The 24031-nt window shown below is 39.4% G+C and overlaps 2 long non-coding RNA genes across 2 annotated transcripts in view; one reads left to right on the top strand and one right to left on the bottom strand.

Moving 5' to 3' along the window:
- Nucleotides 1-5557: 5557 nt before the first annotated feature.
- Nucleotides 5558-22700, top strand: LOC120521630. Its single transcript, XR_005632179.1, has 5 exons — nucleotides 5558-5699; nucleotides 14419-14436; nucleotides 16184-16350; nucleotides 21033-21076; nucleotides 21395-22700. It is a non-coding gene; the product is annotated as an uncharacterized LOC120521630 (long non-coding RNA).
- LOC120521654 overlaps nucleotides 16181-24031 on the bottom strand; it is a 20438-nt gene continuing 12587 nt past the window's right edge. Inside the window, exon 3 of the long non-coding RNA XR_005632182.1 lies at nucleotides 16181-16220. This is a non-coding gene — a long non-coding RNA (uncharacterized LOC120521654). The remainder of the gene's footprint in view (nucleotides 16221-24031) is intronic.

The raw sequence follows: 24031 nt of genomic DNA, 5'->3' as shown, positions 1-24031 counted from the left end.
AGATGTATATTTTGTAAAGGTAGCCAATCCTCATCTTTCTCAGGGGCTACGTTTCTAGGAAACGACAGGAAAGTTGAAGTCTCAAATGTTAAAACTTTGAACCTTTGGGAAATATGGGGTTAAGTTCCAGTGACCACCAAAAACATTAATCCTTTGTTAGAGAGTGCTCAAAATACACTTTTCTTCATGGAATTCTTTATAATAAAACACTATGTTTGATAATACGCAATTTTTATTACACAGCAACCATGAAAGAAGACATAAAATTTAGTACACAAAATGCAGTTAGTAACACGCAAAAAACATTTTTTTCTTGCTAGTCATTCTCTAGAATTCTGTGACCATTTGTGGTCTCGACATCACCTGTCCTGCAGGGCTGGCTGATGGCATTAGAGATTGTAAAAGACAAACCGACTTGAAATAATCTGCCAGCGATGGCTGCTTCATGCACTGCTTGATCCCTGAGGACCTCGGTGTATGGGAGCAGAGCACAGACGAGTTTATGTTTAACCCTGAGGATGCGATTGGCCGCCTCAGTGTCTCTAGCCAGCTGGTCTATTCGATAACATCAAGCCCACCGCCAACAGCGGCTGCTGATATTCTTTTCATAAGGATCTGAATTTTTCATTACACCAGCATGAAGTTTATCTAACACCCATATTTCCTCTACATCACTGACGAAGGACATGAACTGCTCTTTTCATGGATTATTGCAGAACAAAATTTGATATTTTTAAGCAAAACAATGAAAATATGCAAAAAATGCACAAGGAGCTCTGAGACAGGTGTTGTGATGTTGAAAAATGTGACGTTTTATGAGCTGGGCTTACTCAGAAAGCTCACCCTTCCCTTGGTATCAGTGAAAGGTACGAATGACATTCCCTTAAACCAAACTTAATGTTTTTCTCTCTACTGTGCATAGCCATGAAAACTGCCTTTCAGTCAAAATGTGTTGCCTAAACTTTATAACAAAGTAAAGGCTACATTGCTGGAGGATTTGAGAAATGCAAAATTCATCACTTTAATTACCAAAGGGTGGACCTCCCATGCAACAGAGAGCTTCAGGACAATCACACACAGTACATCACTAACTGCTCTCCAGACACGCGCTTCCCATGAAAGCCCATGAAATATAACTGACCACTTGTCAGAAATACTACAAGAAGCTGTAGTGAAGTGGAAAAAAAAAGTGACCTGCCAAATGCCATCATTCCTGTGATGACAGACAATGCTAAGAACATTATGAAAGCATTTGAAGCTGCTGAGAGATAATAATAAATAATATACACACCTAGTTTAGTGTAAACATATTCCAGAATGACAAAAAAGCAAGAAGATTAAAAAGAAAAGTTCTGACTTAGCAGTCCCAGTCACAGTGAGGCCTTATCCAGGCATATTGCTGTTGGCATTTCTTGACCCACTTCAGCTGAATGATCTGTTGTCTGAAAGTTCTCAGTGTTGCTGTGTCACAGAGAAGATGTGAGGCATTGTTCATAATGGCACTCAGTTAGTCTTCATTCTCTATTAACCTTACTACCTTCAGGGAGTCCAGAGTGTATCCCATAACTGAGCCTGTCTTCTTAATCAGCTTATTGATTTGGTGGTCATCTCTTGTAGTGATGTTACCCGCCTAGCACACCACACTGGCCATCGCCGAGTAGAAGATGTGAAGGATATCACTTACCACATTAAAGGAGTGCAGTATCCTGAGGAAAAATAGCCTGCTCTGCCCTTTCTTCAATAGCTCCTCTGTGTTCTGAGACCAATCCAACCTGTCATTAATGTGGACCCCAAAGTACTAGGAGTGGACCTCCTCTACATCCACTCGTTGAGTAGTGACCAGACACAGAGGCTCTTTGGTACAGTGAATGTCAATCACCATTTCCTTGGTTTTGCTGATGTTAAGATGCAGACAATTCTTTAAGTTCTCCCCCTGACTGCTCTCCTCTGCCTCATCGCCCTTATCAATACACCCCAGAAGTGCAAAATTATCGGAGAATTTCTGCAAGTGACCTGACCTGATGTCTGAGGTGTGGAAAGTGAAGAGTAAAGCAGACAGGCCTGTTCCTAGTGCTGTTCCAGTGTTGCTCACACAGTCCTTGAGTCTCACACACTGTGATCTACTCAACAGACAGTCCATTATCATGGAGCCACAGGACTATCCATCTGCATTTCACTGAGTTGACCCCTTAAAAGAGATGGCTGAATGGTATTGAATGCTCTGGAGAAATGGAAAAGAATAATCCTCACAGTGCTTCCTGATTTGCCCACTTGAGAATAAGCCTTGTGAAGCAGACAGGTACTTGCATCCTCCACTCCAGTCTTTGTCTGTTTGGAAGACTTCACTGGGTTCAGGTGGTCTACCACAAGAGGACTCATACAGTCCAGGACCAGCCACTCAGAGGTCTTTATGATGTGAGACGTAAGTGCCACTAGTCTGTAGACATTAGGTGGAGAGACTCCTGCCTTCTTTGAACAGGAACAATGCAAGAAGTTTCCCACAGCAATGCACTTTGTGGAACCTTAGTGACAAACTGAACAGGTGACAGAGGACACCACAAAGTAGGTCAACACGAGCCTTAAGAACTCAAGGGCTGACTCCATCTGGTAGCCCTGCCTTTGCTCTGTGTAGCTTCCTCAGTTGTCTCCTTACTTGTTCTTCAGTTATGGACAGCACACACTGATAGTCAGAGGTGGACTTGGCCATTCAAGTTGACGTGGTAGGAATTGTTGATGTAGTAGGGATGGTGTGGAGAATGGTCATTGGAAGTAGTTGGTAGTGGGAGGGTAGATCTATTAAAAAATCAGTTCAGGGCATTGGCTTTGTCCACATCCCCTTCTAGCACTAAGTCCTGGATTGCTTGAGTCCAGTAATGACACTCAGTCCATTCCAGACCTCCTCCATGTTATTCTGAGTGAGTTTGTTTTCTACTTTAGCTTTTGAAGCTTCCGTTCCTTCACTCAGTTTTTATTTAGCACACACTGTAAGTCCTTCAGTGCCTCTTTATCACTGGATTTGAATATTCTCTTTTTTCACCACACATCCAATGCTTTTCACGTACAGTTAGCCTGGCATTACAGATGTGGATGGGCATTAACTTGATATCCCAGCTTTTAGGCAAAGTGAGACAAGTGGTCACTTTCATCATAACACCAGTACTGCAGCAGTGCTAAAAGAAAAACACGAGATGCTCCAGTTTTCTTCACACACGCTTATTAAGGAGGTTCTCACTAGGAGGACCTCAGGCCACAACACACTTGAGGGTTACCTTGAACAGCAGGCTACTGTTCTCTCAACATTTAAAGGTAGGATTATAAAGAGGAACACTATGGACATTGTTACTGTCTGATTAAAGAAGTTAAAACAGACAAGGATGTGGTTCAGGCTCTCAAGCCACTGAAAATAGTGACAGCTCTGTGGTGCACTGAGCACCTCATTCAATGATGATGTCACTGAAACACACAACCCTGGCATCCATGAAGCAGAGTGACTGAGGTTCAGCAGTTGTGAAAGATGTCAAAGCTGCCATTGCATCAGACTTGAACAACAGATCCCCACCATGACTGATCAGCACTGAGTCAGTTTATTCAGGTTAGCACTGCACTTGAGCCACATTTGAAATCTCTGAATTTATTGCAAAGTCTGTCCCAAGTCAGACAGTTTTCTCTAATGTAGGGGACATTGTCTCAGTACAGACAGCAAATCTCTCATCCGAGAATGTGGAAATGATGATGTTCTTGGGAAAAAAACATCAAACAACCATTTCCACAAAAGTGTGTGGTTAACTGAAGGCACCAACCACATTTTGTTACTGACTGGGTTTTTATTTTGTAATTTATTTTTGCTTACTTACACAGGTCTTTATTTCTGTTTACATAGTTAATGTATGTGAAGTTAGGTTGATCTACCATTTTATTTAGTGTTCTTCTCTGTAATGTTTAAGAGCCTTATGAAGCCGCAGTGTATTTGCATGTCATGTACAAATATACTCCAAGTTTAACTTCCTGCTACATTTTTTTCCTTTATGCAAATGAAACGCCAAACTGGTTAGTCTTCTTAAAGACTCAGATAGCATTTCAATAATACGTTAAAAATATTTTAAAGATTCCACCCTTCAAAGATCCTATGAAATGGTGGGAATGGGATCTTTCAATTGGTGTTTCTATCATGGAGTGGAACTCAGCCATCCAGAGCATCCACTTTAATTTAATTGAAGGTCTTTCATTGATCTCATATAAAATTGTCTAAAATGTACCAAGGACCAGAGCCTTCCTGTGAGGGCTGCCATCTACAACATCTCCAGCACCACTAGGCCATTTGTCCATTAGCAGTGATATTTGTTGTACTCCTGGATGGCATCAAAGTGAATGAGAAGAAATCAATTGTGACAGTCGGGACCACACCATTAGCACAAATACTGGGAGAATCCCAGCCCACCTGCCATAACTCAGTGGGTAAGTGACGTTCTCTGTTATCTCAAAGTAGAAAAAAAATCTAATTATTGTGCAAATGTAGGATGACAGGAATGCGAAGCAAGAAATGTTGAACACATAACTAAAACACAAACTTTTTTCATGTTATAGTACTAATGTTGATGTGAAGTGTATGTAAATGTATGTTTTTATTCTATAATAGTAATAATAATAGCAGCTCACTACTCAAAATGGTAAATGCAGGAAGGACCTGCAGCAGTTCTTACCTCTGTACCAGTCAAGTGGACTTGTCTATGTACCCTAACCTGATTTCTTTTTCTTTGGTAATATTTTTGAATAAAAGCACACTTGTTTTATTATACCTTTTGTGAAAGTGGTTATTTGATAGTTGGACTTGCACTTCATGTCAACATTTTGTCATCAGTACTAAAACATTAAAAAGGTTTGTGTTTTAGGTATGTGTTCAACATTTCTTGCATTTCTCAGATTTTCTGTAGACACAGAACACTCACCAAATGTATGTATTCCATATAATGATGTATTATTTACCCTCTACAACTCCAGGCACCTCACTGACAGATAAAGAGATTTCAGCTGCCTCGGTAGGGGATGAGTGAGCAGGCTGTCTGCTGCCAGCGCTGATTGACACATTTGCAAGACAAAGACGCTGATGAGGAGATGCAAGGGAACTTAAGGTGGCCCGGCATTACAAATATTTTCATGGGCTTCAAAGATTCTAGTGCAAAGGTCCCAGCACACTCATTCATGCCCCTTGTGCTTTTCATTTTCTGGACATTATCTCTCTTGCCGAGATCCTGTCCTTTCATGCTCAGACCTCTCGGTAATTTCTGTTCTCTTTCTTTCCCTCCCTTATTTTTCCAGTGAAGGCTTTTCTTTCTGAGTACAATGGCTGCCAATCTCCCAGTGGTGTCCAGATGGATAGACCCAGTATTAATAAACTGTCTCCTGCTACTTTTGTTAAAAGGACATATGGAGGTCGAGGACTGGACAGCCAAGTCTAAGTGTTGAGCTTTTCTCTCTTTGTACGTCTCTACTCTGTCTTTGGCATGTCAGGGACCTCCAGAGATCTCACTGGCAGCACAGTGCTAGAATTCCTGGGCTGTGGAGGTTGACGCCACTGGGGTTTCTTGTTGTAAATATACTTCCTTATTAGCTTATCTGGTACAGAAAAAGTCACATTTTAATTTTCTCTTTTTACACAGCAGCTGACATTCTCCCTGTCTGGAACTTGCGCAAGGAAATCGGTAAGCAGAAGGTTTCATTTAAATTTATAGAAGTATAAACAAAAACAAAAAAATAAAAGTGAAGAAGTAATGTTTGAAAAAGGCAGATTCCTGTTTTATACTTCTTAACAGAGGCTCAGGTAGTTAATATGTCCACCCAAACCTGCTTAACATTCTGAAAAAAATTAGAGAGACCGTGTTTAGTTATTGATGTGCAAGAAATGGATGACAGCTGTAAAGTTTCCACGCTGAAAGCCAGCAGGGCACCGCGTCAGTGAAGTTATGCAAAGCTTACCTCATTAATTTAATGCACATTAACACTTCTATTATTTCACCTAGAAGACACTTTTATTCAAAGCAATTTACAAAAGAGGTCAACGTAATGGAATAAACATCACTCTGGGACTGTTTAAGAACACGTGTGACAGGACAAGGGGACAAAATTGATCAGCACAAGTGAAGAACTTTAAAGCACTTTACATCAGGAAATCACCTTCAGAGTATCAGCGCGGTCGCACATGTGGAGTATTTACCACCAGTTCAAGTGGATCACCAACGTCGTAGTCACTTAGACTTTAAGATTGTTGAAGGCTTCGTCACTCTCTGAGGTGCACAAAAATGTCTTTGTAGTCTTCTTGGTTAAGAGTACCAATGGACAATGTGAAGGTTTTACAATTGTTAATGAATTACCAATAATAATTGTGATTAATTGTAATTTACAAAGCATTGATGCTATTTGACATGAACAGTAGTTTACATTTTACTCTGATTGGGTGGAGAAATCCAAAAACCACAACTCTGTAATTTAATGAGTAAAGTGTTTTGACATTAAATCACACATAGTGTATACTCCTAAAATGCTACAAAAAATATCATTTATAGTACTGGAAAGGTGTTAAAATCTGCTCTCCATGTGTCACCTTCCTACATTTGAATTAAACTGTATGTTTTTCTACGGTCCAATTTAGAAAAAAACAATAATAATACAGTAATAATCTGATTCAAGAGCATCAAGATCAAAGATAAGGGATAATTCTATTTTACCATAATTTAATTTATTTCCTGACAGTCTATACAAAGGTGAAGAAAGCCAACCTTTTTTCAAACAGAAATGCCCCTGCGCCAACTAGAGTATTAAGCTGCAGATTTTTAAAATTTCCTTTAATGTAACTATCGAGGGTCTTTATTTCTGGACCAGGTAACAAATAAAGTCTCCTTTTAGATAAAAACACCAGCCATGAGTTCAATGGAACAATCTTAATGTCTGTGTGATGGCAGCTCCAAGAACTTCTGCTTGCCAAAACTGTCAGTACGGCTGGCACATTGCTCTGGAAATATAGCGACAGAGAAACAATAAAAAATGTTATTTCAGTTACAAAATGAATGAGACGTTTTTATTCCATGCCTCCAAGTCTCTGTTCTCAGATGTATTTTTAGATTATGTCCACTTCAGAATGCAGAAAGAAGAGCAGCAGCATTTTGTTCTGCAGAAACAGGAGCAGTAATGTCCGGTGGGCCTCACGTGTAACTCCAAGCACACTAAAATATTGCATATGGATAATGGGGTACACACAAAAAATTCAGATGCATAAAACCATACTTCAGCCAAATTCACCAGTGTGAAATGTAACACTTGTGCTCGCTCCTGCTGCCCCACCCTGACTCTTCCCATAATTTTGCATATTTTAATATGCAAATCGATGTAAATATCACCCTCTGTTCAATGTTTGATTAAAAGACAATGGCAAAAGCACATGAAGGAAATAATTTCCGTGAATGCAAAGTGAAGGCAAGAGAAAACATAATGCATTTCCTCCATAAACATAGTTTCCTGTAAAATTCTAAAATAATAATAATAATAAAATTAAAATAATGAAAAAACACAATATGAAAGCATAAATGCAGTGCAGATAGTGCAAATAGTTCATAAAGTGGCTCAGGTTGTGCAGTATTAATGTACGTTTACAGTGAGGTCATTGTAATTTAAAGTACAAACAGTTCTACAAGGAGCACTTGATGGACTGATTGAGTGCATTTATTGTTCTTGGGGTGAACCGCGAGGTTTGCTATGTGAGAAGCATTTTAAATAGAAAACATGGCTGAGGCAGCGTGTGCTTGATGCTGCATCCCAATAAGTATCTTTCCGATCAGCTGCTGTAGAGCTGTGATTCACACTCAGATACAGTGCTATAAATACTCTGACTGTGCTGTGAGAGTAATATCGAAAAAGATGATCCGCTGTGGCAACTCCTAACGGAAGCAGCTGAAAGAAGAAGAAGGTGCAGTGAGAGTAACAACGCTAAAGCAGTTATGGTATTTAGAATAGTTTGACCATTCTGTGGATCATTATATTGTTACAGGTTAATTACAATCAGATACCTTAAACTAATAAACAATACACGGTTAATTTCAGTGTATTTATAAAGCCGCGTCAGGGTTATGGATCTGAAAAAGAAAGATAAACCACACAGGAACAGCAGCACTGGGTGGCACGAGTCTGCAAATCCGAAAGGAGAACTTGCGTACGACAGGGTATGAGGTACCGTGGAAAAGTGCGTGGCTTTACGCCAAGTTTAAGTTTTATACATCGCGATTTGAACGTGGAAACGTTCTTATGCAACATTTCTGTGCGTATGCACCATTTATACATGAGGCCCCAGGTATAATTGAATTAGGGGCCCACCTTCCACCACAAAGTTAGATAATTAATCTACACAAAGTGGATCAGCTAGAACACAACAGGAGAAGAAGATGAAGATGCCTGAAAAGGGGTAGCAGCAACAGGACGCTTCAAATAAGAAGAATTACAAAAAAAAAATACACAAAATAATCAAACCCCAAGATACTGCACATGAGGGACTTGGAGCTGCTCAGAGGTCAGCACAGGCTGCTGTGAGCTCAGACGTTCAAGTCGATGGTCTGCTTTAATTGTTTTGTAGGATAGAAAAGAAAAGACTGACCGCTGGGTCCCTCACAATAAAAAAATCTGTAAGTTTAACAACATTCAAACAAGGACCAGACACAAATCTTTCACACAAATTATGTTTTTAAACAAGTGGCAGAGCTCAGTTCAGATGGGAATCCCTTTTCTGTGCTTTCCAAATGAATCATTTAGGACGTTAGCTAATGTCAAAAAAGCAGTCAAAGTACAAAGCAAACATTCAAATACCAAATCAAAATCAGAACCAAAACAAACTACATCAACACCAAAAATGCTTTCTCTAATTATTTGCTAGGCACATTTTTTTCTAATCCTTATTTTAATTAGTTAAACTTCAGACACCACTTAAAATGAGCAGCTTACTCATATACTACAGCAGCCATGATGTCCCTGGTCTCGTGTCACATGCCTCATGTGTCTAACAACCACACAGCACCAAAGCAACTTAACACACAAAATGGCTGCACTTATAAAATGTAACAAAACAAAATGGAGGCCATTAGGCACATAAATACATAAAACCACTCAGCCCATCAAAAAAAACAAGTAATCAAAATGTTTACATAAAATAGTCAGCAGAATGAAAATAAAGATAGAAATAAATAAATCTGAAAATTTAAAACATGTCTAATCTGCTGTAATCGAGGAGGGCAGATTTAGCAGAAAAGGTGCCAGGAGATGACCCTCAGTCAAAACAAACACACAAAATTTAGAATGGGAAGATCAAAATGCACAAAATTTATGTCATGAAAACCAAATCAAAATGAAGTCATTGCTGAAGTTCTTTTAACGGAAACAAAACAAATTAACATACAAAATAAACAGCATGGCAAGGACCTTTAAAGCACTACATCAGTGACATCACAGGTCGCGACCTCCTAGAATGATTACCTAACAACACCATAGCAACTGCTACACCAAATAAAGGCCCCTATACAAATTAAACTGGCTACTGATAAAAAGCAAAATTAATTCAACTACTTTATATAAAGTTAAAAATAAAATATTATTATCAAAATTGAAATCTACATACAACAAAACCCATGGATATGAAAAAGATCAGAAAAGCATAATAGCAAAGTCATAAAAACTTTAAATCAAGCATATTTTGGTGGCTGTAAACCAATGAATAAAGAGTTTGTTTTATTTTTATTGTGCACAAGTCAATCCTGGGAATGCCCAAGTCCTGTCCCTGAGCTCACTAGCCTTGTGTCACACATACCCCCAGCTATGCTTACCTCTGGTGTCCTTAACACTAGGATTACCAGAGTCAATGAAAAAACTTGTAGATCCAGCCAAGGCCCGTCGCGACAAGGCAGGCAAACCAAGCAATTGCTTGGGGCCCCAAGACAACGACTGGTTAAGAATAAAATGAAGCGACAAACTGTGTGAGCGCCCCATTGATAGTGAATGCAGTAAAGTGCAATGACACTGTTATCGGGATCCCCCTCAAGGGGGCCCCCCTCGCTGACAGCAGCCAGCCAACCACGCGATCTCTGCTGCTGGCAAAATACAAAACTTCCTCGGCAGTCAGGAAGCGGAATTATGCTTCAGGAAGCCAAAAAAGAAAGAAGAGAAAGGAAGAGGAGGATAAGAAAAAACAAGACAGTGGTAAGTGATAAATTACACACATAAAATAGCTCTACTTGTCTTGTACAAATGGTGCAATTTTGCAGCAGGTAGGCTAGCAGAAATATGTTTACAGTAATCCCTCCTCGATCGCGGGTTTATGTTCCAGAACCCCCGATAGATGAAAATCCGCATGAAGTACAAACCATATGTTTGTATGGTTATTTTTATATATTTTAAGCCCTTAGAAACTCTCCCACACTGTTAACATTATTAGAGCCCTCTAGACATGAAATAACACATTTTAGTCAAAAGTTTAAACTGTCCTCCATGACAAGACAGAGATGACAGTTTTTTCTCACAATTAAAAGAATGCAAATAGATCTTCTCTTTAGGAGCAGAGAATTTCAGAGGGAGAGAGAGAGAGCTCGCGCTCGCAAAGAAAAGCAAACAATCAAAAATCAATACTTGTGCTTTAAAGTTTGCCTTTAGCCTCTCTGCTCACATCTCCTCCGTCAGGCGCAGAGCGTCAGAGAGAGAGAGCGAGCGAGATTAAAGCAAACAATCCAAAAATCAATAAGTGTGTTTTGGAAGCACCGTGATAAAGCGGCATTTCTTAGAGGTGCGTTGTATCCACTAGGCAAACAGCTTCTGTGCAAGCAGCCCCTCTGCTCACAGCCCCTCCGTCAGGCGCAGAGAATGTCAGAGAGGGTGAGAGAGAGGCAGAGACAAGAAAACAATCAAGTTCCGCGCGGGAAGCATATCTTATAGCATTGAGGAGTTTTATTTAATATGTAATACATGTTCTGATTTGGTAGCTTCTAAGCCATCCGCCAATAGTGTCCCTTGTATGAAATCAACAGGGCAAACAAACTGAGGAAGCAAGTACCATAAATTAAAGACCCATTGTCCTAGAAATCCGAACCAGCGAAAAATCCGTCATATGTATTTAGATATTCTTACATTTAAAATCCGCGATAGAGTGAAGCCGCGAAAGTCGAAGCGCGATATAGCGAGGGATCACTGTATGTATCATACATAAATGACATGACATTGCTATAGCTTTGTAATAGGTTTTGATGAAAGTGGCATAGCATGCTATACTAACTATTCCACTGTGATAATCTATTTAGGAAAACAACACAATAAATTCTGTGCATCAAACATTAGCTTGGGATGTTTTTAAGCATTGGTAGTCGACTCACAGCACTGCTAATAATTAGTCAACATTTAATTATAATTTCACTGTTTGTTAACAGTAAAAAGTTTATTTATATAGCACATTTCATACACAATGGCAATTCAAAGTGCTTTACATAGAAGAAATTAAAATAATAAAAAGAAATAAGAATAATTAAAACAGTTTAGAAAAATAAAATAAAATACAGTACAGTCGGACGAACAGCAGCACAGTGCTCATTCAGTAAATGCATAGCTAAAGACTAAAGATTAATTAACTGTCAATTTACCTTCTATTAATGATTGTTTATTTGTACAGTGGTGTTTTTTGCAAATGTTCAATTGTTGAAAATGTTCAAATTTTATGCACTTTATATGCAACAGCAGTATTTGCACTGTAAACATTTTTTTATTTATGCACAGTATATGCAACAGCAGTATTTGCACTGTAAACCTTTTTTATTTATATAAAGTGTGGCAATTTAAACTGTATGGCTATGCTGTGGTTCCTTTGCGTGCGTGCGTGTGTGCGGGGGGCCTCCATGTCCATTTTGCTTGGGGCCCCCAAATTCCTTCAAACTGCCCTGATCCAGCCCACCTTAAAACCGTTCACACCTGTCCACCAGCGTCTTTTGTCATCTAAATGTGCCGATAAAGACAAGCTGCAAGCAGCCGGCTATTCCATCCCTCCACTGACTTAAAATGTACACAAACTTCTCCCAGCTCATGCCTTGATTGATTATCTGGGAGTAAAGTGGAGCTTTAGAGTGGAAATAATAGATCGTTTTTGGAACACACGCATATAATGTGTGTTCCGTTTCTACAGTAATCTGTGTAAACACATTGTTAAAACAGAAGCTTTTTCATATTTTAGTAATAAATATTACAAAATGTAGGCATAAACATGCAATACAATAGCTTCCTTGGCTTAGTGGTAAGATTTACTGACTCAGAGTGTAACCGTGCTTCAGGGACCTGAGTTCAATTCTCCACTAGGGAGTAACCCCAAATGGACATAAAATTTATAAATTGGTACGCACTGTCAGTTAATGACAGTTAATTCAGTATATTTTCATGTGGGATGCTCCTTTTAAAATATTATTTAACAATTGAGACTGCAATTAACATGAACAAGTGTCCTTATAACTGTTATTTTTAAGATCCATAACACACAGACAGAGCACTGCATAACAGACAGACAGACAGGCAGAGAAGTCACTAGATATAGAAATAAACAGAAAAGGCACATGTACTGAAAGAAAAAAAAGATCAACATGTGCGTTGACTCTGCTGCACTGAATAAGCTCACGCGCTCTAACATCCCCACCCGATCTGACTCTAAGTAACAGCCCAAGTACGGTTGGTTGCGTTAGCTTGTGAGCTTCACGCGTTTAACGCGTCTAACAATTATTACTCTGTATTAGTATTTGCTTTTACATTTGCATATCCCCAGTACCTTTAGTCTTATTTGCATACATCCCAGTATCCTATTCCTCTTGATAAACATTCATTCATTCCTGAGTCATTGTCATATGTGTTCTTTGACCCATTTCTCTGTCACTTTAAAAAGTCACCTGCCACCTGAGTGTCTCCTTTAACAGACACAATCAGACACCACGATAGCTTCTTCTCTATTAGCTTTACAATACAGTCGCATTTATAGTTTCCTTTCACTTAAAAGTGCTATCTTATCAAAATAATCCTAAAATAATCCTAATAGCCACACAAATTAAATATTATGAGTCTTATTTAACAAACCGTAAAAACAAACCATGTTTCTGACAGAGGCAGAGACGAGTCTTCAGTATGCTGCACCACACAACACAGAGAAGATGGAGGCCTGTTATTTACCAGTAAACTGTTAAGATTGGCATCTTCATGAAATTACAAACATGGAATGCTGAGAGTAAAAAAGAAATCAATGAAGACAGTGAAGACCTGACCTCACAACAGTCAGTGACCACAATGATTGCGAGGGGCTTTGGGCTCGCTGTGATTTGGAAATAGAAATGGCATATCCCAAAAACAAAGAGATGGATTTTATGAATGATCCTCTTTTACATTTCCACAGATTTCTTATTTATGTTGCCAAATTAAAGCTCAAAATGTATTGTACGTTTTCTGGCCAGCATGTGCATGCCTGAAGTTCCATCCATCCATTATTCAACTCGCTATATATGAGCACAGGACCATGGGGGTCTGCTGGAGCCAATCCCAGCCAACACAGGGCGCAAGGCAGGAACCAATACCGGGCAGGGTGCCAACCCACCGCAGGACACACACCAAGCACACACACTGGGGACAACTGCGGATGCCTGAAGGTGTGCTGACAAATTAAATTATGAACACAAGTAGAGGCCGCCTCACCAGACTCCCTCCTCAGATTCACATTCGTGCCCTCAGGCGCTCTTCAGATTCCTCTGGCAGTCTTCACGTCTTCTGATCCTGAACTGTGTTGATGTTGGCTTCATTCACAGCTTCAGCAGGACTGGTCAAATTAGAGTGGTGCCCCCTGTAGATTACATCATGCTGAGCTGTGCCTGCCATTGACCCTGATAATAGGTAGCGTGTCCTGAGGGGGGAGCAGTTCTGTCACCTGTCATTATAACACATGACCTCTGGGTCACTGGCTCACTAACACAACACAACTGGACATTCAGTCTCATGTTAGTGACTCACCAGTGAACATAAAGGCCCCTTCTGGTTCTCCATCAAGACCTCAATACCAGATTGTTGAAAACTCTTCTGTGCAGTTAGAGGGCCTCGACTCTTCTTGTCTTTAAACCTGCTTATTGTTGTTTTTCTTTTGTATTGTTAGAAATTGTTCAGTTTGGTCACATTGTACTAACCCCACTATGTGAGTCTTGATTGTAACACTCCCAGGGTCATCACTCATTTGTGTGAAAGTGAAATGACAGCATTTATAAAAATGGAGAGCAGACCTTCAGAAATGAAGTATCTAAGAAAACTGATCAAAAAGACGCCTCTTGTGACGAGGTGGACATTGTAATTCAACTCAAAGTCATTCATGTCTGTTTTCTTTTTTTTCAGAGATGGCACAACACCCAGGTATGTCCACCATTTTGTTATTTGGGTTATTTCTCAGCTTCAACCATGGACCACCCAGCATGACCAAAAAGACATCACAGATGTCACCGGCAGTTTGCTCCAACTGGAGGATCCCACCTGAACAGTCAGCTGCTGGGCCTCAATTTGCATTTGCCAGTTTAATTAGAGTAGCCACTCAATCTGATTGGATATTGTAAAGTAAATGGGAGGAGGGTGTGAAGGTTTGTGACCAAAGCACCTTTAATGGCTGCAGCCCTGAGTTGGTTTTAGCAAATCTGCTTATGAATGTTAGATTATTACAAAGATATTACAAGTATACATAGTGTGACAACACTAGAGGACGTAGCAACCACTTAATCCGACACAGACAGACGCTGGAGGCACACTTATAAAAGCACAAGATGTTTTTATTTCTTTTCCTCCTGGGAAACGCCTTCCCCATTTCCCACAGGCCAAACACAGTCCCACGAGCACAATACCACACAACTCTGGCTCCCCAAGTATTCTCCGCTGGCCCCTTATATAAGGAACCCAGAAGTGCTTCAGGTGTTCGTTGCCCCACTTCCGGGAACACTTCTGGGTGTGGAGGAAGGACCACCTACACGGAATCAGGAACAGCTGCAGTGCCCCCTGGTGGCACCCCCAGATCCCAACTGGCAGGAGTCCGATACACCTCTGCCACCCAAGGGGGCTACCATCTAGCATTTTGGGGGAAGTAATGCTCTGTCCACACCTGTCCCAGCCAGGCAAGGGTCCCAGCCAACCACAACAATAGTTTAGTGAAAATTCTTTGATAGAGGGGTTTCTATTTACTGAAATACAAGATTCCATAAAACTCCCCTGCTTGCCATTTCACCAGTGTTTGTTTATTAGACTTTTCAAACTGCATTTGCTATGAGGGACTAAGAAAAGGCCCAACTCTAAATAAGAGCAATGGGGGAGCAGGTAACAGGACAACAAAATGGCACACAGACGTCAACCTGTCTGGGCTTTAATTCTCACCAAATTATTAGGCTGCAGCCCAGTTTTTCCATAAAACAATTCAACAAGCCCTCTGAAGTAACCTTTATAAACCCTCAAAAGTGGTGCAAGAAACTGTTTTTATTTTTTGAAGTGTTGAGAGAAGATGTGAAAAAAGTAATAGTTACTAGAGTAATGGTGTGGGCTTGCATGTCACATTCTGAGAACTCCAAGTGATGTTCTTTTTACTGACGTGTTTTACTGTCGTTTTGTAATCAGCACTCAGGACAACAAAGTCAGCTGACAGTTTAGACCATGAGGGAATGTAATGACCTGGTAGTCATGTGATGAAAGGTCCTGAACTACAACAAGAGATTTTAATACAAACAAAAGCCTTCCAAATAAATTATTTACCATTTCCAATGTGGATTTGAATTCAAATACAAATCCATCCCAAGTAGCAACTCTTTCCCCGGGATAAACTAGAGGCAATGGAGGAGACGTGTCAGCCATAGTGGTACGAGTCTGGATAGGAGAGGTGAGAGGAGCCACAGGGCAGTTGAGACTGAAGTGTTTCATTGATTCAGCTGAGGGGTTCACTTTAGCAGCTTATACCACAACATGGATGGCTTCTGTTCAGCCACATTTAGCATATGAACAGTTGAGTTCATGTAGGAGTTGAGATTGATGTGCATTTACTTGACAATATGCAGGTGTACCAGACTGACTTTTGACCCCTGAAGTCACAGCTCCTTCAGTGCTCTCCTTCTTTATTTCCTCACTGCAGCTTTGACTCTGAGGTTTTCTAAAGTCATTAATGGATTCTCACATGAAGATCTCCTCAAGATCACAGAGAACTACAAGCCTCAGCTGGCCTACGTGATGAACTTCGACATCAGCAGCATCCTGCAGCTCCTGGTCAACAAGCACATCCTCACCAATGATGAAGCAAAGGTGGGCTGTCTCCCTGTTACTGGTTTATACTGGTCTTTGAGCTTTTCCTATTACTGTACAAGTTGTCGATGACATTCCTGGGGCCTCATACATACACAGTGCGTATGCACAAAAATGTTGCATATGGCCATTTCCACAATCACATCACGATATATAAAAAACAATTTTGGCATAAAGCCACACACATTCTCATGACAGTTCAATGCATTGCATACACAAGTTTTCAGCTTAGTTTTGCAAAATGGAGGCACCCAGCGTCAAAGCAGTGGTACTGTTCCTGTGTGGTTTCCTTTTATTTATTTGATTGACATCCCTGACGCAGCTTATATACCGAAATTAACCGTATATTGTTTATTAGTTTAAGGCATTTGGTTGTAATCAACCTGTAACAATAAAATAGCCCATGGAATGGCCAAACTATTCCAATTAGTATAGCTGCTTTAGCGTTGTTACTGTCAGTATTTTAACTCACTGTATCTGAATGGGGAATCACAGCTATGCTGTGGTTGATTGGTAAGCTCTACCGCAGATTGTGCCAAGAGCAAAGAAAATTATCAGGGTACAGTATCTAGCACACTGCCTATGCCATGGGCACAGTCTGTTTGAACTTCTCCCATTTGGCAAACGCGTCAGCACGTTACTAGTGTTCCTGGTAGAACTGTTTGTACTTATAAATACAATTACCTCACTGTAAACTTGCACTAAAGCTGCAATATTGCACAACCAGAGCCACTTATGATTTCATATTGTATATTTTTCATTTTTTTATTGAATTATTATTGTTGTTGTTGCTATTTTACCATTTTATAGGAAAATAAGTTTATAGAGGATTTGCATATTGAATCTCATTGTATTATACAATAACAATAAAAAAATTCAATAGAAGAGAGCACGTACAGATGATGACAACTGGCTTCTAAGTCAATTTAGATTTCCAGGCGCTATCTTCTTGGAGCTCTCAATAATTATTTTTAAGATGAAACGTAGTAAAGTTTACATTACATTTTAAATAAATATTACATTATACAGATACATTTTTAACTTCATTTAAATAATGTACACTGTTATTACTTAAACATGTGGACACTATGGACAGCAGTAGCGAGGAGCTGGTGCCCCGTTCACGTATTGTTCCTGCCTCATGCTGTATATTTGCTGAGGCTGGCGCAACACTGGAAGGATAGATGGATAGAATATTTAAACATGTACTATGAAGATATTTTAATGTTCCTTAAAAGTTGTGAAGAATCGCCGTTCTAAGTTTACATATGACTTGACATCTATTACAGAGCTGATTGTGTGGCGATTGGGTATTTTGAGAAAGAAAAGGAAGGACAGGAATTGGGGGTTAGTACATTTGAAAGAGACAGTACTGCTGCAATAAGTTATTTCATCGAAGGTCGCACACGGCACAGTAAGCATCTTGCGTGAGGCAGGAACAATCGGGGCGTCAGCTCGTCACTATCACTGCGCCATCGTGTTCCCATATTTAATAACATGCTTTAACTCCTGTCATCATGAAAATTATATCAAATATACATCTCACTATTTAGATTATTCATAGAGCTGTAATATCATTAATGTAATGGATTCTGTGTCCTGTTGGAGGAAGAGAAAGCCCGGAAGCTCATAGTGATTCACACACATAGAGCACATAGAAGATCAAATACAAAACAAAGCATTTAACGTGCTACTTTAATTACGATGGGTTTTGAGAAACAAGTAAATTAAACAATTTTAAGATGAAGTTTATGATGTTCTACTTTAATGACAAAATAAACTACGTGATTAAAGTGGAAATTTCAAGATTAAAGTTAACATTTCTGCCTTTTTTCCCACTGTTTCCTTATTTTTTTTTCTCTGTACCCTAATAAGCTTTCATATGACACTCAGACAGTGGGCTACGACTCGCTTTTTCTTGGCGACTTTGATATCTGACCACTTCTTTTTTATTTTGGGCACTGTGCGACTTTGTGATCTTGAACTTTCGATCAGCTTCCTTTTGTTGTTTATATCACTACTTAAACCAAAAAATAATACGTTTTTCTTTGCCTCCACGTGGTATTTGATGATATATTTCTTTTTTCCCCATGTTTTTGCCATTGTCTTTTCACAGAACACTGAATTTAAGGGAATATTTATATTGATTTGCATATTCATAGAAGCGTAATTCTGGGAGGAGTTTAGGAGGCGCAGCAGGCACGTGCACGATTGTTACATTTCATGCAGGGATTTATGAAGTGAAAGTGCATGGAAGTTGGCTTACACATGGTTTAGTGTATCTGAATTTTTTTTTGTGTGTGTGCACATTTCTACTTTTGATCATACACCATGTTTTAGTGTGAATTCTACACACAGCGTTATGCATAAGGCCCCTGGAGATTAGATGGGTGGCAGTAGACCTGAATTCAAATGACACCATTTGGGAAGTAAAGCCACACCAACCGGTGACTTTATGAAGCAGGCTGAGGGGAGATGTTCATAGGCTGAAGTACAGGTGGTGAGCGTATTAACATAAGACAAGTTTAGATGAAAGCAAGCCATTTAGGTCAGCACAGCTCAGCAACCCTGAGTCATCTAACTTTCTGGAGGGTCCCAAAGGACTGCCATCTACCGCACTGCTTAGTGATTCACATTTTGTTGTCTGTGGTTCTTTGTGTGAAGACAAATGTCCACATGTTTAAAATTCACCATCAATGAACAAATTCAAATCATATTATGTGATGTCATCTTTTGTTAAATTCTGCTACGTACTTCTAAAATTTTTATTTTTATACTGTATTGAGGATTGTTCTGTTCTGTGTATTGTATTGTATTGTATTGACCCCCTTGTTTTTGACACCCACTGAACACCCAACCTACCTGGAAAGGGGTCTCTCTTTGAACTGCCTTTCCCAAGGTTTCTTCCATTTTTTCCCTACTTGTTTTTTTTGGGACTTGTTCCTTGTCTTCTTAGAGAGTCAAGGTCATTGCAGCACTCCTTGTGTGATTTTGGGCTATACAAAAATAAATTCTATTGTATTGTATTGTCTGAATTCTCTCCAGATTGTCCTCTGTCTAAGGTGTCTGCCATTGCACTTGTTCAGTTTTGTTCAGTTTAAAATGCACTTCTTAAATAACAGTGGAATAGAAATTAAGGAGAAGAGCATTTAGGACCAAAGCCAATGACCACTGCTTCACAGAAACTACTGGGTCACGGAGTCAAAACACAAACCATGACAACCTTAAAGATGGACCAGGAGGAGATAATGAGACAGCTGAGCTGCTGGCTAAACCAACAAGACACTGTGGGCAGAATTTGAGACCACTTTAGAAAAAGGGGTCTGTTAAATCTGATGTTCTTAGCACTGAGGTCTGTGTTGATTACTTCAATTACAACCCGCCTTAGGTGGTCAGCACAGCTCATAGCCTATACAGCTTTAAAGGTCCACTGAGCCTTGCTGTGCCCCAAACTAACCTGTGCTCTTTAGGTGGCAGAGCCTTCATCTTTATACTGAGCAGACTGTGGAATAACCTCCCTAAATTAATGGGTTCACCTGACTACATTCATTCTTTTACAAAAACATCTTCAAACATATTTGTTCAGATAGACATTTAACTTTGAAATACATGGTGACTGGTAATGCCGTATATTGTAAGGATTGTCTTTAAAAAAAAGAAAGAAGAGCAATAAGCTGTGCATCAGCGTTATTCCATTGATAAAGTCCTTCAGGTGGGACTCTGCTGACTGCTGGCGTCTTGGTTGTGTTGGTTCTTATGGAGTCTTTGAGAGGAAGGGGCGGGGTTATAAGCAGAAGTGGAAGTGACATCACAGCTCTTTGTGCTGTCAATCTTCTGTGCTGAGAAAAGGAAAAATCATGAGTATGACAGCACCACCTCCCAGCTCGGAGTGGAATTATCGTTAAGTGAACTCTGAAACGGTGACAGTGGTTAGTTGACTGGTGTCTCATAATTAGCTTAGAATAACTTCAGGTTTCCAGCAGGGAGACTAAGGCTAATTTATCATTTGTCCATATTTGACTGGTATATCCTACTAAAAATGGCCATTAGGCCACAGTATAAAAGCATGCACCTTTATTGGCATAAGGCAGACATTATATGGCCTATGAGGGAGACAGATGAGGGGAAAGACACTCAACATTTAATAGGAGAATGTAGTGTTGGTGTGAATGAGAGAGCAGGCAGTGGCCGTTCTGAAGGTGCACTGAAACATCATGATGTTCGAGAATGAAAAGTAATAAATGTTACAAAATGTAGGCACAAACTATAGAATGTGTGAAGCCTGAAGTCCAAAGATCATATAAACACTTTCACAAAAGTTTCAATGATGATACAACAGCTTTTGTGGCATAGCAGTAAGATTTGCTGACTTGCAGTCAAGAGTTCCCGGATCGATCCCGACTGCCTCCTGTGTTTGCCGTTTTCAGTAGTGAGCTGCTGTTATTGTTAATATTATACAGTACACACATACATTTGGTTTGATCTATATTTATAGTACTGTACTTGTAAAAGTTACCATTTTTTTTTTTCACTTCACTTCACGATCACGATCATATTACCGCCCTAGGGATCTGGCACTATTAGTTTTTATTTGACACTGGGAGTAACTGTAGATGTGAGTGGAGTTTTGAGACAATGGAACTGGAAATTCTCTGATCTCTGTTTTTTCTCTTTTTACACAGCATTCATGACATTCTCCCTGTCTGGAACTTGCGCAAGGAAATCGGTAAGCAGAAGGTTTCATTTAAATTTATAGAAGTATAAACAAAAACAAAAAAATAAAAGTGAAGAAGTAATGTTTGAAAAAGGCAGATTCCTGTTTTATACTTCTTAACAGAGGCTCAGGTAGTTAATATGTCCACCCAAACCTGCTTAACATTCTCAAAAAAATTAGAAAGACCGTGTTTGGTTATTGATATGCAAGAAATGGATAACAGCTGTGATGTTTCCACGCTGAAAGCCAGCAGGGCACCGCGTCAGTGAAGTTATGCAAAGCTTACCTCATTAATTTAATGCACATTAACACTTCTATTATTTCACCTAGAAGACACTTTTATTCAAAGCAATTTACAAAAGAGGTCAACGTAATGGAATAAACATCACTCTGGGACTGTTTAAGAACACGTGTGACAGGACAAGGGGACAAAATTGATCAGCACAAGTGAAGAACTTTAAAGCACTTTACATCAGGAAATCACCTTCAGAGTATCAGCGCGGTCGCACATGTGGAGTATTTACCACCAGTTCAAGTGGAACACCAACGCCGTAGTCACTTAGACTTCAAGATTGTTGAAGGCTTCGTCACTCTCTGAGGTGCACAAAAATGTCTTTGTAGTCTTCTTGGTTAAGAGTACGAATGGACAATGTGAAGGTTTTACAATTGTTAATGAATTACCAATAATAATTGTGATTAATTGTAATTTACAAAGCATTGATGCTATTTGACATGAACAGTAGTTTACATTTTACTCTGATTGGGTGGAGAAATCCAAAAACCACAACTCTGTAATTTAATGAGTAAAGTGTTTTGATATTAAATCACACATATACTTCGAAAATGCCACAGAAAATATAATTTATAGTACTGGAAAGGTGTTAAAATCTGCTCTCCATGTGTCACCTTCCTACATTTGAATTAAACTATATGTTTTTCTAAAGTCCAATTTAGAAAAAAAACAATAATAATACAGTAATAATCTGATTCAAGAGCATCAAGATCAAAGATAAGGGATAATTCTATTTTACCATAATTTAATTTATTTCCTGACAGTCTATACAAAGGTAAAGAAAGCCAACCGTTTTTCAAAAAGAAATGCCCCTGCGCCAACTAGAGTATTCAGCTGCAGAGTTTTAAACTTTCCTTTAATGTAACTATCGAGGGTCTTTATTTCTGGACCAGGTAACAAATAAAGTCTCCTTTTAGATAAAAACACCAGCCATGAGTTCAATGGAACAATCTTAATGTCTGTGTGATGGCAGCTCCAAGAACTTCTGCTTGCCAAAACTGTCAGTACGGCTGGCACATTGCTCTGGAAATATAGCGACAGAGAAACAATAAAAAATGTTATTTCAGTTACAAAATGAATGAGACGTTTTTATTCCATGCCTCCAAGTCTCTGTTCTCAGATGTATTTTTAGATTATGTCCACTTCAGAATGCAGAAAGAAGAGCAGCAGCATTTTGTTCTGCAGAAACAGGAGCAGTAATGTCCGGTGGGCCTCACGTGTAACTCCAAGCACACTAAAATATTGCATATGGATAATGGGGTACACACAAAAAATTCAGATGCATAAAACCATACTTCAGCCAAATTCACCAGTGTGAAATGTAACACTTGTGCTCGCTCCTGCTGCCCCACCCTGACTCTTCCCATAATTTTGCATATTTTAATATGCAAATCGATGTAAATATCACCTTCTGTTCAATATTTGATTAAAAGACAATGGCAAAAGCACACGAAAGAAATAATTTCCGTGAATGCAAAGTGAAGGCAAGAAAAAACATAATGAATTTCGTCCATAAACATAGTTTCCTATGAAATGATAAAATAATAATAATAATAATAATAATACAATTAAAATAATGAAAAAACACAATATGAAAGCATAAATGCAGTGCAGATAGTGCAAATGGTTCATAAAGTGGCTCAGGTTGTGCAGTATTAATGTACGTTTACAGTGAGGTCATTGTAATTTAAAGTACAAACAGTTCTACAAGGAGCACTTGATGGACTGATTGAGTGCGTTTATTGTTCTTGGGGTGAACCGCGAGGTTTGCCGTGTGAGAAGCATTTCAAATAGAAACATGGCTGAGGCAGCGTGTGCTTGATACTGTATACCGATAATTCTCTTTCCGATCAGCTGCTGTAGTGCTGTGATTCACACTCAGATACAGTGCTATAAATACTCTGACTGTGCTGTGAGAGTAATATCGAAAAAGATAATCCACTGTGGCAACCTCTAACGGGAGCAGCTGAAAGAAGAATAAGAAGGTGCAGTGAGAGTAACAACGCTAAAGCAGTTATGGTATTTAGAATAGTTTGACCATTCTGTGGATCATTATATTGTTACAGGTTAATTACAATCAGATACCTTAAACTAATAAATAATACGCGGTTAATTTCAGTGTATTTATAAAGCCGCGTCAGGGTTATGGATCTGAAAAAGAAAGATAAACCACACAGGAACAGTAGCACTGCATTGACGCTGGGTGGCATGAGTCTGCAATCCTTCCAGACCCATCTCTAACCTGCCTTTCTTAAGTAAAGTTCTGGAGAAGGCAGTCATTATGCAGTTAAATGACCACCTAAATAAACCTGCTATTCTTGATAAATTTCAGTCGGGTTTTAGAACAAATCACAGCACAGAAACTGCACTCGTTAAAGTAGTAAATGACTTGCGGGTAAATGCAGACAGAGGCCATTTATCTGTTCTCATCCTCTTAGATCTGAGTGCTGCATTTGACACCATTGATCACAATATTCTTAGAAATCGCCTTAGTCAATGGGTGGGCCTCTCTGGCAGTGTCTTAAATTGGTTTGAATCCTACCTGACAGGGAGAAAATATTTTGTTAGTTGTGGAATTACAACTCGAAGACACATGATATCCGATATGGTGTTCCACAAGGCTCTATCCTGGGTCCGCTGCTCTTCTCAATCTACATGCTTCCGTTAGGTCAGAT

This window comes from Polypterus senegalus, chromosome 2, assembly GCF_016835505.1.
Source record: "Polypterus senegalus isolate Bchr_013 chromosome 2, ASM1683550v1, whole genome shotgun sequence".
Taxonomy (NCBI): domain Eukaryota; kingdom Metazoa; phylum Chordata; class Cladistia; order Polypteriformes; family Polypteridae; genus Polypterus; species Polypterus senegalus.
The sequence above is the reverse complement of the archived record's forward strand: the minus strand, read 5'-3'. Positions and strand labels throughout refer to the sequence as shown.